Source organism: Cryptotermes secundus, unplaced genomic scaffold (assembly GCF_002891405.2).
Source record: "Cryptotermes secundus unplaced genomic scaffold, Csec_1.0 scaffold1675, whole genome shotgun sequence".
In the NCBI taxonomy this organism is placed as follows: Eukaryota; Metazoa; Arthropoda; class Insecta; order Blattodea; family Kalotermitidae; genus Cryptotermes; species Cryptotermes secundus.
The window spans coordinates 224,264-241,107 of NW_019721529.1; the positions used below are offsets into that span (position 1 = coordinate 224,264).

General features: G+C 41.0%; 1 protein-coding gene across 1 annotated transcript in view; it reads left to right on the top strand.

Moving 5' to 3' along the window:
- The window catches only part of LOC111875574, a 259,186-nt gene that overhangs the window by 190,117 nt on the left and 52,225 nt on the right, over window positions 1–16,844 (top strand). The gene's annotated exons all lie outside the window — the stretch shown is intronic.

Here is a 16,844-nt window from a genome sequence, read left to right on the forward strand (position 1 = left end):
AGTAGATGCTGGATGACCTTGGGGACAGAAGAGGATATTTTCATTTGAAGGAGAAAGCTCTAGATCGCATCAAGTGGAGGAACTGTTTTGGAAGGCTGTGGGCCTGTCGTCTTGACAGATTACAAATGAATGAATGAATGAATTATTTTTTATTGCTAGTGAGGTGGGACTAAGTCCCTTGTACTGCGGCCACTTCTGGCCTATTGTACCAGCCCCAGTTGATAGGGGATGGTGATTGTGGAGTATCTGTTGGAATGAGGATTGGCAGGGGAAACCGAAGTAGTCGGAGAAAACCTGCCGCAGCGCCACTTTCTCCACCACAAATCCCACTTCACCAGACCCGGGATCGAACCCGGGCCGCCGCGATGGGAAGCCAGGGACTAACCGCTTGAGCTATGGCGCAGCCCATTTCTGGTACTTAATACAGCGTCATTAAATAACTGCGGGTCATTAATCTATTTGATTCATCGTTAATAAACATCTTGTCATCTGTCATTGATCCATAAGCTACTACTGTTAATTGTGAAAAAAAGTGACGTAAGTTAAACAGGAAGCTCTTAATTGAATGAGTCCTATTTATTTGAACTTTCAGCGTGAAGAGAAAGCTACATCTGACGAATATTATTGCTAGAAAACTAATTACGGGGAGTGCGTTCTGCATGCGGAGAATTTAAACTGTACCATGACAAAAATAAATCACTTCTGCTGACAACCAAATTGTTGGCCAAACCAATTGACTGTTTAAATTAAGTAAACCGGATTTGATATATTGTAACTGACAATTAGCGCAAATTAAACATGTTTGATTTCTGTGTTTCATTCATTTATCATATTAATTAGTTCACTTACTAGAAAATCACTTTGGATATATCATTAAATGTACGTTAAATTTAAGACCTTTGCATTACGGTTTACTAATTAGGAAGGAAACACGCAATATATCAAAATAACTGTTTATTCCCCAAAAGTTGTTTCCATTGTTTACAAGTTACAAGCATTCTCACAGGATCCAGCTGCCAGTACAAATGATATTGGACGTCTGCAGTTAATGGAAATTGTATTTAGAAATCACATTGCGTTAGAATGCATGCCTAGAACATGCTATGTATGTTACTGTTTATATTGGACACTGCCACCTAAAAGGGCACCTTTCCAAACTGGGACTGACAGATGACCCAACCTGTGAGGGGTGCCTACAAGAAGATGAATCAGCCACACACATCTTACGTGACTGTGAGGCTATAGCTTACCTAAGATATCGCCACCTGGTTCAATTCTTCATGGAACCAAGTGACTTTTATGACGCCCCCATAAATAAAGTCCTACATTTCATTCGAAGTGTAGGATTAATAAAAGGTTAATCCAAAGGGGAAGCACAATAGACCATTGAAGGTCGCAGTGCGAGGGCCGGTTTCAATGGCTCACTCGTCATCCTCATATTCATACTGTTTATATTTATTGTAGTATACTTTAACGAAATATTATTTTCTTTGATTGCTAGTCATGTTGAATGAACTTCGCTCATAAATTCTCCAGCTATAATTTCAAAATCTTTCTGAAAACAGTTAGTTCAGAATGTAAGCAGTAAGAATTGTTAATACAAGATAATTTCTAATACCAGGGAGCTAGTTACGTTATATTGTCAATTATGATGCTGCTAATAATCGTAATAACATTATTAAATTACTCTTTACAGTTGTAATATTGACGTCATTATTGGTAGTGCACAAATTTGTGTAATTATTTTAAATATTATTATTGTTATTTTTAGATGTGCTCAAAGTGTTTCTAATGTGTGAATACAGCCATTCGTGGTTCAGCTCCGAACAGTACAATATCACACTTTTCCTTTGCAACGTTTACGTGGCAATCCCACGCCCCTCTCCGGCTCATACCCGCAGGTGCCCCTCGCTGTTATACCGGCAACATCTGGCGACCTACAGACATTTCTTCTGTGTGTCTAACCAGCCATATGTCCTAAAGAAATATAATTAAATGATGTTAAGAACGGAAGCGTGGAAGCTGCGAGGAAAGGGAGTGTAGACTATTACACTAATTGGTTAAAAGAATATGCATGTAAGTAGAGTATGTAAAAGTAAATTGTCCCTGTTTTTAACTAATTAAGTACTAGGCCGTAAAGGCGTATGGGAGAGTGGACATTTTCTTGACCTCGGTACTAGCTGGAGGTGAGTGGTCAGCTTCACTCCACGCCGCTTTACCCCCTGGGGAAGAAGCCCCCTCTACCCATTGGATAGGAAGCTGAGTGGATCCCAGAGCTGGTCTGGACGATGTGGAGAAGAGAAATTCTTAATACTCTGGGGCTCGAACTCCGATCCCTTGGTCGTCAAGCTCGTAGCCAGTCGCTCTACAGACTAGATTATCCCGGCTCCTAAGTAGAGTATGAATGGATATGTATATATGTTAGAATAAAACCCCCCAGTTCGATTACTCCACTACCAATTCTTAATAGTAAAAACTAGAAATTCCTAAGCACATTATACAGAACTAGCATTACATAGCTAGAAACTGACGTTATTGTTGCTGTTATTTAAAACCCGAATAGAAGTGCCAGGACTCAGTGTTTATCTCTCATTTCAATATAACATTCCTTTACGCCGTTCCCTTTTAATTAGAAGCAGTTCTCAATGGTTTTGGTCCTTGTCTCGACATATCCCTTACTTTTTTTAATTCGCTTAATGGGGGGTGGAGTCCAACTGGGTCCACTCGGCACGGCGGCCACTGATTGGCTTATTGTACCTGCCCGCGTGATTATGATGATGGAGAATTTGGTGGAATGAAGATTGGCAGGGGAAACCGAAGTACTCGGAGAAAATCCGCCCCAGCGCCACTTTGTCCACCACAAATCCCACTCGACCAGACTCGGGATCGAACCCGGGCCGCCGCGGTGGGAAGCCGGCGACTAACCGCTTGAGCTATGGCGCGGCCTCATCCTTTACTTACTGTGCACATTAAGTGCTCTTTACAAAATAAGAAAATTAAGGCCTTAAGTGGAAATCATCCCCTTACGTCCGATCGCCCACCTGTGCCCTGACACCAACCCCGAAACTTTGGATGACTTTGTAATTCGATGTTTTATGCTTCTACTGAAACTCATGGAGCAATTCCGATTTGCGTCCGTATGGATTCATAAACAGTCCCGTTTTACATCTGTCCACAAGTGAAATTTTTCACATACATCACAAGTCGTTAATCAAATTTTGGTGAAATTCGATTTGAGTAATATGTGAGTCAAGTTGGCAGCTGTGATGACCGGTTCCAACGCCCGCTTCACGTGAGATCATAAAGAACTTTTTTCGTGTTTATCCTGAATAATTTTAAAATTCTGGTTCAATTCTGCTTTTGTAGTGTTTGAATAATTCAGTTATTCATTTTGATTTCTAGCCATGCTGGTCGATTGCAAAACCTACATCAAATAATATCATACATGGACTTATTCACATATCCCATAAGCCTTTATGTTAATTTTGTTTTAACACGATATTGTGAATTACGTGTTATGACTTCGAAATATAAAATTTCCTCGTTTTATTTAATATACTTTTTATTTTTCTGAATTATCTTTTACAAACAGGCCGCAAATGGGCTTATGAAACTGAAAGGACGTCGCTTGGAATTTTATACGCCATATTATGAAATGGGGGCACGTGGCAGCGTAGTTGATTTAGGTCTCAGGTTCGATTCCCGATGAAGTAATTTGATTTTTTAATTAAACTAATCCTTCCAGCCGCACAATGGCCCTGGGGTCGACCCAGCCTCTAATAGAAACAAGTACCAGGAATCTTCCTGGGGGGGGGGGGTAAAGGGCGGGCGGCACGTAAGGCTAACCTAACTGCCATCTATGAGCCGATTGTCCAGAAAATGTGGGAATCTCGACGTCTCACAACCTTATGGACCTCCACGGTCTGTTACAGGGACAGCGTTACCTTTGATCTGAGTTCGTGCCTATTATCTGAATGTAATGGTCAGAATCTTACAGAGGTAGCTGAAATTCTGTTTATTATCGTGAAAATTTTAATGCAAGAGATTTCGTGATAAAGCGATTTTGAGATATTTTGGGGGGTACTATTCTAGTTTTTCAGGGTGACTAAGGAAGATGGGTTGCACCCGAGAGCGAGAGTTGCGCTAAGCTAAAGTTGCGCCCCTGTCGATATGCCCTTTGTGCTGAGGGATGCAGACTGACTGCACTTGTGCATTTCGTGTTCAGCGACAGTAATAACGCGGCAGGAGGCCGACCCTAAAAGAGATTCCTTGCCCGGAATGGACAGATTACTCGATCGCAACCTCGTGGCGGGTGGATGGAAGAGGCGTAGAGTGGCCACGTGAAGAGAGCAAGCACACAGAACTGCTGGACTATGGAAAGGCGCAGAAGGAAAACAAAAGGAAGGACCAGATTCAGACTGAGCAATTGCAACGCACATGACAGAACCTGGATACGCCTTTGCTGTCCTTGTAAGAGGAAATGAGAAGTCCCTGGAGAGGCGAATAGTTTTCCGTGTCTTCGTTTTAATTGACAAATTGGGATCTTTAGTCCTGTTTGTCAATCTAGAAACCAAAATTAACGGCCGTGGGGATTCTGCCCTCTGAAGTTGGCACTAATTTTGCCGACAAGCGGCGGTTACTAGGTCAGTATAGTTCGCTTACGGACTAAAGCCACGGATTTTGTTTTTGTTTTGTTTTGTTTGCTGTCAATTTAGCAGACATGTTACAGGTTCCAATTTGCTTAATATGTTCTCATAGTTTGTACCGTGATATCGCCCCTGATCAATTGTCAGAAGGCAGGTTTTATACAAATATTATGTTTGTGATATTTAAGTCTTCTTTAGATTTATGCTCACTGATTTATTTCTGTCATATTTGTATTGTGTTTAATTATTTTTCTGTATCTTTATATACTCATGCTAACTTTGCAATTGGCCACTGTGCTGTTAAGTTATTGCACGTAAATAAATATGAATTGAATTGAATTTAATTATCCATCATTCTGTCTTTATCTACAACACCGTCCTGTTTATTTTTCAAACCACAGCGTTTCGGAGACTGTATTCTGTCTCCGACTTCAGATAAACCCTTCTCAGTTGGGCCAAATTAATAGAGCTAGTTCCTATCTCCAGAGATATGAAGACAGATTCCAGTCTCCGAAACCTTGTGTTTTGAAAAATAAACAGGACGTGTTTCAGATAAAGACAGGACGATAGATGATGCCCAGAAACATAATATTTGTACTAATGTGCCATCGTCACAAACGTTTAGATCTTACTCTGACTTTATGACGGAGAATTTTCATGTCAAATTATTACGAGTGTGTTCCTCTGTTTTTTTTATTAATGGAAAACTGAGCGAGACTCAAGTTGCAGATTTGGCGAATTAAAATAGAGCGGAAACTTTTGACTACCTCAGTGTGGCGAGAAGATGAATAGCGAGAAACACAGCCGCCTTCAGAGTTGAGGTTCTAGTTCTGTAGAGGCATTCAGAACAAGCGCACACACACACACAAACCTAGCCGCTCTTGCATCTGCTCAACCCGGCTTAATTAATCAGCAGTTGCCCTGCTGCTGTTATCTGGTTGCGATCGGTAGAGGTGGGATTTATCTGAAAGTCGCATGTAAAGGGGCGTTACAGACGTTATCAGTGGAACTAGAAGCAATAAAAAGAAATAAATAAGTTAAAGATGTTCCTAAATAAGAGTAATAATTTTAATCGGCATATAATTCGCTTTGCCTATGATTCATTTATGAGGGAAGTATTGTACAGTATTCTGATAGAGTTATAAATACCCATGAAACTAGTTAAGCTTGTTAAAATGTGTTCAAACGAAACTTATATTAAAGTCCGTATAGGTAAACATTTGTCTGATAAATTTCCTATCCAGAATGGTCTAAAAGAAGAGATGCTTTATCGCCACTCCTTTTCAACTTTGCTTTAGAATATGAAATTGGGAAGGTCCAGGAAAACCAGGAGGGGCTGAAATTAAACGGGATACATCAGCTGTTGGTCTATGCCGATGATGTGTATCTACTGGGTGATAATGTAGATACCATAAAGAAAAACACACAAACTTTAATTGACGCAAGTAAAGAGGTTGGTCTAGAAGTAAACACAGAGAAAACTAAGTATATGTTACTGTCTCGTCACCAAAATGCAGGGCAAAGTCATGAAATAACGATAGAAAACAAATGTTTTGAAAATATGGCACAGTTCAGATATTTGGGAACGACGATAACAAATCAAAACCTGATTCAGGAGGAAATTAAGTGGGGACTGAACTCTGGTAATGCTTGCTACCATTCAGTCCAGAAGCTTTTGTCTTCTCGTCTTTTGTCCGAAAATATAAAAATTAGAATAAGAAAACTATAATTTTGCCGGTGGTTCTGTATGGGTGTGAAACTTTGTCTCTGATATTAAGGGAGGAACATAGACGGATGGTGTTTGAGAACAGGGTGTTGAGGAGAATATTTGGACCGAAGAGGGATGAAGTGACAGGAGGTTGGAGAAAACTGCATAATGAGGAGCTTCATAACTTGTACTCTTCTCCAAGTATAATTAGAATGATCAAGTCAAGGAGGATGAGGTGGGCAGGGCAAGTAGCACGAATAGGGGAGAGGAGGAATGCATATATGATATTGATGGGAAAATCAGAAGGAAAGAGACCACTGGGAAGGCCAAGGCATAGGTTGGTGGACAATATTAAAATGGATCTTAGAGAGATAGGATGGGATGGTATGGATTGGATTGATTTGGCTCAGGATAGGGACCAGTGGATGGCTCTTGTGAACACGGTAATGAACCTTTGGTTTCCATAAAATGCTTGGAAATTCTTGAGTAGCTGCAGATTTGGCCTCTCCTCAAGAAGGGCTCAGGTCCATAAGTAAATAAGTAAGTAAGTAACACAATTTGCTTTACAAAGTTCAAATCACACAACAGAGTAAGACTTAGACGCTTTCACAGGTTGTCTTTAAAGTTGGGATTGTATGTTTCTAAGCCTAAAAAATTGTTAACTGCCATATACAGTTTATATATATATATATTTGAAAGCATGGATTTTGAATAAATATTGTGTCATAAAAACGCATTGCCAAGCAACGGCTCGATAAACAACCCGCGATGCGCGCACGCAACAATACCACGAATGTTGAGAGCTTGTTGCTAGGCAACAGTCAACGCGACAATGAACTCGCTGGGTGGGAATCACGTGACGTGTTTTCTGTAGGCCTGCGCCGATAGGTTTATAAGGGACAACAAAGGTCGTTTGATAAGTAAACTGGAGGAGTGAGTAGTAGACAGAGTTTTTACTTGAGTTCCGAGGTTCAGAGTGATTGCAAAAGAAATGAGACCCGTTGCTAGGAGACAACTAGTGGGAACAGGAAATCCTGCTGGTTGTGCAACAGTGAACTGTAAGGTAATGGTAGAGTTGTCCCAGAGCTTAACTAATTAAACACTACGCCATGAAGGCACATGGGGGAGTGGGTATATACACGTAGATCCACATCTTCTTGACCTCGGCACTGGTTGTAGGCGAGTTGCCAACTTCGCTCCCCGGCCGCTTTACCCCCTGGGAAAGAGCCACCGGTAACCATTAGATAGGAGGTTGGGTGGACCCCAGAGCCGGTCTGGACGACGTGTTGAATAGAAAATTCTTGACCCTACCGGGACTCGAACTCCGACCTCTCTATCGTCCAACACTTAGTCAGTCGTTATAGCCACTGCGCTCTCCCGGCTCCAAACTGTGAGCTGTAAATTGTGCAAATCAGCCATAGCGCTGTAGTAAGTGTGATTTAAAGAACTTGTAACCGAAGTGTTAATAACTCTAGAACCAGTTATTTTTGTCACGCGTGCCCCTACACATGACAGGATCTGTGAGTTGCATCGAATTTTGAGTTGAATGAACTCGGTAATTTTGGACTACTTTAATACTTACACTAATTTTAAATCTCAATATAATTACCGACATAATTATGATTTAAAGAATTTACGTTTATCTCTTAACTAATCCTATAATGTTTATTAGTGTGCTCTAAAGGCTGTAATAGGCAAGGCAGCTCTAGGCTATTCTATTCCGTGCACTCTGATTTAACCTCACATTTTACTGCGGAGTACTGTACCCGTGATCTGACAGCTTAGTACCTGCAAAGGGAAATATAACAACAAAATCAGACTCTCTGCATCACGTTGGCTTTGTTAAGCAATATATTTCATCTTAATTAATACTTAAGGCTAAATTAGTTAACTTTATAACACATCATTTCATGTATAATTACAGTTCCTCCAACTACTATTGATTGCCAATTTAATACCTATAATCCATTGTAATACAAAGGAGATTAAAGATAATTCGATTATAAGTTTCTGTTAAATAATTATAGAGTAGTTATATATTATTCGTTTAGGTAACTGACCTGAATTAGAATACATTTGTTTCAATGTTATACAAGTCTCCTGCTTCCAACAGACTAATGCATTCTCGTTTCGACATAAAATCATCCAGTTGCAGCTTTCATTTTGGCTAGTTTTCAGTTCATACACAGTTTAATCAATGTTGATTCGTCGGCTATCCCGGGTACATTCCTTAACCTCAGCACACATTACAGTCGGTGAGAGACCAGAACAGGAATCATCAGCAGCACACATTTCATCAATCCTTAAAATGTTCCCTGGCTCATACAGGTTCCGCCAAACTGAACTTTAGTTCCTAATTTTATTCAATTATTTTTCACACACTCTAATTCATTTTTTTTTAAAGTTGCTTAGTGGGGTGTGGAGTCCAACTGGGTCCACTCGGCACGGCGGCCACTGATTGGCCTGTTGTAGCCTGCCCCGGGTAATTATGATGATGGATAATTTGGTGGAATGAAGATTGGCAGGGGCAACCGAAGTACTCGGAGAAAGCCAGCTCCAGCGCCACTCTGTCCACCACAAATCCCTCTTGATCAGACCCGAGATTGAACCCGGGCCGCCGCGGTGGGAAGCCAGCGACTAACCGCTCGAGCTATGGCGCGGCTTTCACCCACTCTAAATGCAAATATCGGATCATATATCTTTATTTTCTCTTGATGAAATCTGTTAATGAACAGTTATGTTAAACTCGGTAAAGGTCCGTCTGCCGGTCACGGTAGCCGAGCGGTCTAAGGCATGTACTGTCTTCGATCGCTCGGAAACCGGGATCGTGGGTTCGAATCCCACTCAGGGCATGGATGTTTAGTTTGTGTGTGTGCGTTTTTCTGTGTATCTGTACAGGTAGAGGCCTTGCGACGAGCTGATCACCCGCCCAAGGAGTCCTACCGAATGTGTAAGATCTAGAAAAACCGAACGGATAAGTTCAGGGAGGTAGGCCTAGGCCCACTGCGGCTGTAGTGCCAAGGAAAAAAAAAGGTCCGTCTTGTTCGTATCACCTTGTACATTGTTTCCAGTTTTACTTCTGAGGTAAACAAAAATTGTCTTCAATTTCTTTCATTTTTATTATTTACCTGAATAATCCTCAATGATAAGAAAATTTTAAATACATTTTATAGGTTTTTTAATAATGTCATTCGTGTTTCGTATTTATACACTTCTTTTGTAAGTACGTACTTTTTAAGAAAACTGGCAACATTCTTTTAACATTTTATGTAACGTATAAATTGTAAACTTCGTACACGAACCAGAATTAAATTTTCTGGCATATTTTATAGTATGTTCTAATATTAAAGTCTGTCGAAATTTGTTTATAAATTCGAAGAAAAACACGTGGACAGACGGACGGGAAAAGCTTCCCAATATACACCCATTTATGCAGTCATGGGCTTAGTAATAACACACAGTTAGGACGCAAATAGGCATGGACACAAAGCGCCATGCATTCTTATATTCTGCAAGAGATAATGGTTAGTGGTCAGATCCATGATCCAGACCGCCGAAAGGGCGCCAGGTGAGGTAAAATATTAAGTTGTACCTGTACTAAAGTAATTACACACTACGCCATGAAGACGTATGGGAGAGTGTATGTATTACTCATGGAACTGAGCCCTTCTTGAGGAACCGCCAAATCTGCAGCTACTCAAGAACTTCCCAGCATTTTATGGAACCCGAAGTTTCATTACCGTGTTCACAAGAACCCTCCACTGGTCCCTGTCCTGACTCAGATCAATCCAATCCATACCATCCCATCCTATCTAAGATCCGATTTAATATTGTTCACCCACCTAGGCCTTTGTCTTCCCAGTGGTCTCTTTCCTTCCGGATTCTTAACCTCGGCCATAGTTGGTGGTAGGTGGTCAGCTTCACGTCCTGGCTGTATTACTTCTGGGAAAGAGTCCACGGTAGCCATTGAATAGGAGGGTGGCGGGCTCTAGAACTGGTCTGGACGGCAGTGTGAGAAAATATATCTTGCCCTAATGAGACTCGAACTCCGATCCCTCGGGAGTCATGCCCGTAGTCAGTCGCTATATCAGCTGTGCTATGACGGCTCACCCCTCGCCAGATACCTGTTGAGTAAGAAGGCTGGATGAACGCCGGAGTCGGTCTCTATGTATTGGCGAGGAAGAATATAGTCCCTAATAGTGACAGTCGAACCTGAGTTGTGCAGCTTGAGGCAACTTTAATTGTTTCTTGCATCCTGTTGTGTATTTAATTAATACTAGAGTCAATTTTACCGACCACACAACATATTTTTATTATTATTATACTACATGTTTCGACCTCAAGAGGTCATTCTCAGGTGTACGAACACAGCTGTATAATTACACACAATGACATTCGTCTTTTCACTTATTCGATCCTGTATCTTATTCAGACCCACGCTCAATAATATATCAAGTTCCTTTCACAAACACAAGTTAAAATATTATTCTAAATGTCAAAAGTTAAAATTTAAAATTAAAATTTAAAATTTGCGAATCGAATTTCAATTCAGATCACTAGTTATGCTTTCACTTTCACTTGTTATTCAGTCACTTCCTACTTACGCTCATCACTGCGTCAAGTTCACTTTAACTAGTTATTATATTATTGGTTAAAAAGTTCATGAATTAAAGTTCATCATCAGTAGCCATCATGACAAGGACCGTAACAGATCCAGCAACATCAGAGGACGCGAAAAAACAGCAAGACCTCCAAAAGTGAAAAGTGCAATCAATATTATAAAATTGAACTTGAAAGTGAAAGCATAACTAGTGATCTGAATTGAAATTCGATTCGCAAATTTTAAATTTTAATTTTAAATTTTAACTTTTGACATTTAGAATAATATTTTAACTTGTGTTTGTGAAAGGAACTTGATATATTATTGAGCGTGGGTCTGAATAAGATACAGGATCGAATAAGTGAAAAGACGAATGTCATTGTGTGTAATTATACAGCTGTGTTCGTACACCTGAGAATGACCTCTTGAGGTCGAAACATGTAGTATAATAATAATAAAAATATGTTGTGTGGTCGGTAAAATTGACTCTAATATTAGTTTGAGGCAAATTACTTTACTGATTGATCAGTATGAACTGAGGTTATTTTCTTGTTTATTTAAAGTGCATTTAAGAATTTATGGGGTGGAAACCTTTACGCCCTTTCTTGTTATATAAAAAAGCTGCTTTATTTAAACGCACACATTTTCCTTTAAGACATCCCCCAACATCCTACATTACTTATTAAAACTGAGTTTCGGATGGAAAGGAAAATCCATACAGATTTTCTTGTCGTGCTTTATGGAATATTCGGCGTACATAAACTCCGCTCGGTTCTGCATTTCGTAACAGCTTCACTGCGTTAAATAAAGGAAAAGCGGCTGGCTTTAGGAGATAGGCCCTACCAGACACAAACCTTGGAATTTAAGAATGGCGAATAAATAACTTTCACAGCTCCAATTCATGAAGAAAATCATATAGAAGCAAATAAGAAAGTAAATAAAAGGTAAAGGTGTCCCTGTAACAGGCTGTGAAGGCCAATAGGGATTGTGAGATTTCGAGGCTCCCATATTTTCTAAACAATCGGCTCACAGGTTGCGGTAAAGATATCAAATTTACGCTCCGACCGCTGCTTACCCCCAAGAATATTACTGGTACTCATTTCTGTTAGAGGCTCAGTCGATCCTAGGACCATAGCACGCTTGGAAGGATTAGGTCAATTGCAAAATCCAATTAACTCATAGGGAATCGGACCCGCGACCTGCTGGCTCGTAACATAGTGCCTCAACCGACCAAGCTATAGCGTGCCCCAGCGATTTTTATGGTTGTAAATTATTAACTGTGGTTGAATTTGGAAGGAGGGACGTTAATGCTTCGTACTTCTATTATTCTTAACGCCATTTTACAAATATACGAGAATAATTGCTATTTTTCTCGTGTTCATAGGACCACCTTAAGCAAATCAATTCTAGATGAACGGATTTTAATGCCATTTTTATTTGTGGGGACGTTAAAACCACATTTACTACCAGCATGGAAATGAGGGCTTTACCTGTCCGCTGTATTTTAATGATAAATATTGAAGTTCGGCCATTTAGAGAACGAAATTCAATAGGTAAATGGTAAAGTTGTCCCTGCGCTTAGTTAGCTAAAAGCGGCCTCCGTAGTCTAGAGGTAACGTTCCCACCTCATGACTCGTGGTACGCGGGTTCAAATACCCGGTGGAGGTCGTCGAATTTTTAAGGGCGGAAAAATTCAGGGAACAAGTCCTCCGGGAGGGACTTTAAGCTGTGTGTCCCGTGTCGTAACTTTACGGCACGTAAAAGAACCTCATATCCCCAAAGGGGATCACTGAGCCAAATTCCAGGACGTTTCCCGCCCAACAATAGTCTCTAAGGCCTCTGATAGATGGGGGAAGCATTATAGACACCGCTAAGCAAGTGGCCGAACTCGCTTGCTCGGCGGGACTGATGGTACGCACCATTTATCGGTAGGGTAAAGAGACTGGTAGAATATCATAGAGGGAAGCACAATAGATAAAACTGGTCGCGGTGCATGGGGAAACCCACCCTCTCTAAATAACTAACTAACTAACTAGTTAGCTAAACACTGGCCCGTGGAGACATATGGGAAAGTTGATGTATACATCACCGTTTTCTTAATTTCGGCAACAGTTGGAGATGAGTGGCGAGCTTCCCTTTGGATATTAAGCTGTTCTAACCCAAGCTCCTATTAAAGTTAATTTTAGAAAACTTTCATCTCCATGAAGATTTTTTCTTGGTTTCTTGGGGTGGGGTGAAGCTGAGTCCACTTGATACGTCGGCCACTAATTGGTCTATTGTACCAGCTCCGGAATGAGAATTGGCAGGGGAAACTGGAATACTCGGAGAAAACTTGCCCCAGTGTCACTTTCTCCACCCCAAATCTCACATGACTTGACATAGGCTCGAACCAGTGCTGCCGCCTTGGGAAGCCGGCGACTAACTGCCTGATCTGGCGAGGCCTGCCAGCAAGATTTTAGTGTCACTGTATATATATCCTTTATTTTTGAAATTATGTAAAAATTATTAAGGAATATTTTAATGCAATTTTATGAAGAAGTATTACACATTATTGCTCGAATGCCCTTTTATTCTCTTCCCATTTCTGGTATCACGGAAACTCGGGCATGCGTGTTACAGAAATAGCTTCACTGACTCCCCCAGTGTGAGTGGGCAGCTGTTTCCACTCGCATTCCGCTCCGCAGTGGGGCAGTCGTAGCGATTGCATTATTTGAACGTCATCATCTCCAGCAGTTCGTTGCTTTGAAGCTTTCAGCCTAATTTGTCATGCAATCGCGAGGTGACATATCTGAATCCAGGCCGGCTATTCCCGAGATTTTCGTGGTTAGCCTGAATCCCTCCCGGCCTTAAAATAGACCAGGAGAGCTTCTGACATGTTCTCTGACTCACCACAGTATGAAACTTTATCACACCGAACACCATGTTAATAATGGTGACTGAGTCACTAATAAAAGTGAGAGTTCTACTCCTTGTATGGAATGGATTGTATGCAACAATCACGCAACACCTTCTCTGTTGATATAACGTTGCAATGTCCTTTGTCCTGTCGGTGTATTGTTAGGAACATTCTTATATAGTTGATAATACTTGTGGGCCTACATTGGATTGTGATTATTTCATATTTTTATTAACAGGGAGTAGAATACTAAGTCAAGGAGAATCCGATGGTCAGGGCATGTACCACGCATAAGGCGAAGAAGAATGCATACAGGATTCTGGTGGGAGAACTAGAAGGAAAGAGACTACTAAGAAGACCTAGAAGTAGGTGGGAGGGTAATATTAAAATGGTGTTTACAGAAACAGGGTGCGATGACATGAACCGGATTAATTTGACTCAGGATAGGGACCGTGGTTGGTTCTAGTAAACACAGCACTGAAACTTCTGATTCCATGAAATTTGAAATTCTTCGGTACCTGAGCAACTGGTGGCTTCTCAGGGACGACTCATCTCCAGATAATTAGTTTCATTAGGTTTCAGAATGTTTCAGATTGCAGATCTCCAACTGAAATTATTACCAACTTATGTACCCTCTAAATGTTCGCTACTCACGAAGTAAAATCTCAGGACAACGTCACGGCCGTGTTCAGCATGTTGCATTGTATCCTGGCGCCCTCGTTTTGAAGTGTAAATTTTTTTAATTCGCTTAGTGGTGGGTGGAGTCCAACTGGGTCCACTCGGCATGGCGGCCAATGATTGGCCTATTGTAGCCTGCCCCGGGTGATTATGATGATGGAGAATTTGGTGGAATGAAGATTGCAAGGGGAAACCGAAGTACTGGGAGAAAACCCGCCCCAGCGCCACTTTGTCCACCACAAATCCCACTCGACCAGACCCCGGGATCGAACCCGGGCCGCCGCGGTGGGAAGCCAGCGACTAACCGCTTGAGCTATGGCGTGTTTTGAAGTGTAGCTTTCGTGTCTGGGTTGTTCGTGGCTTCCTTCTTTCGCTCCAAGTGAGTATTTCAGTTCAACTTGCCATTTATAGTCATTCTGGTATTTCCGATTTAAATCCGAATAATGATTTAAAATTATACAATTTTTTTTAATAAGCAATACCGGCAGGAAATAGCTCGTTGTCTTCACAGTTTACGCCTGAAATCTTCAATGCTTAAACCCAAATTTTATATTTATCAAAAAAGTTTTATTTCTTGACCCATCTGGCTAAGTAGCTTGCGAGAAGCACGTAAACTGTAGTCAAGAAAGCGAAAGCTTTGCGCTAAAGTATACTGTACACCAAAGACTTTTGAACTTCATAAATATTACTCGATTGATAGATTTTCATGATTTACCTAATAAAAATTTACTTATTTAGTAATGCAGCATTAAATTTATTAAATAGTATATCACATTAACAATATTCACTTCGTTTCAAAGCAGATGACATATTAAACGAGTCCGTTGCCACCGTGTCCTGGGGTTGTGAACAGAAGGAACGGCCACCACGTGTAGATGCCAGATGAGAAGATACTGAAGCAGCAGTCACGAACGGCCTCTGGGGGATTAGCCTCAAGCTACAATGTCGGACAGGAAGCTGCCATCTCGTCTTATAAATTTAGCACGTTTACCAAGTGTTACTAAAATGAATCCCTTAGCTAAAGTTAAGTTCAAAACCTTACGAAAAATAAATATACAAAAAATGAAATGCATAAAGTCAGTAGAACTGCGTGTATAACAAATGCGTTGCCATTCTCGTAGATGTTATACAATGCTTTGAATGATAGAAATTCTGTATACATTAGTGAGGTAGAGGTATTTTTATGGGACAAGACTCCATTTTGCAAAGTAAAGTTAAATTATGTCTACTGTTCATTAAATTGAATTGATTTTTATTTAAAATCCCAAAACAATGGCCACTGTCTTATTTAGTAATAATAATAAGGGCTGAAACGTCACACAAATGTCTGAGACTACGTGTTATAAAAAGCTATTCTGAAAACTGTGCCCAGGAAAATTAAAATTGTGGTCTTCTGTGATGTGACACCTCATAGTTTGCTACCAGTCTAAAGGATATGACATCGCGGAAGGCTGTAAACTTAACGTTCAAAATAAATAAAATGTTTTGCAACTGAAGAACGACACCTAAGTTCTTAAGCAGTGCAGTACCACATAGTTTTTGATAATTAATTATTAAAAATTTTCTGTTGCTCACAGTGAATCACAGATACATTCTTGATTCTGTTTGCTTCTACATAGTGACTCCCTTCCCATGCTGGCAATAAAGCATGAAACGCGCTTTATAAAGCGAAGAAACACACTTGAGATATCGGTTTGTCTTCAGATCGGTCAGTTATTTAGGTCCAGCAAGGCCAACTGCCGGCAGACTTCCCTAGCATTTGATGAAACCCCTTCAAGACTTATAAGTCTGTGTGCCTCCCTCTTCACCACCTGACCGAGCCTTATACTGGAGGGACGGATGCTGCAGTCTATTAATAGCCCACAAGCCTGCGGGCTACAGTGGGCTACCGTGGGCTACATTGCAGCAGCCAGTAAGCAAAGTGTAATAGGAACAGCTGACAGGAAGCCAAGGAGGTGTGCTCTCGCGTTTGGATGCTATTTTAAAGTTAATAGTAACACAGGGAATGCAGGAGAGAGCTGCAGTAGCTGTTGCTGAGTCCAAATGTGTAAGGTGGTATTTCCATGTCCCCCCTCCTCTTCAGCCCCTCTCAACAGCCATGCCATTCATGGTTCTTTTGTTGGAAAGGGAGATGTAATGATGAGGAAGGGGATTCAGGGGAGGGAATGGTTTTGGCACTGTTCTCACTCCGCCTTACCTCCCTCCAACCCTCTAATGCAGAAACTAGCATATGTACATACCCGCACAACCCCCCCCCCCCAACCCTCTCTCTCTTTTCCTATCTCCCACATATTCTCGCACAGCACCTCTACATAT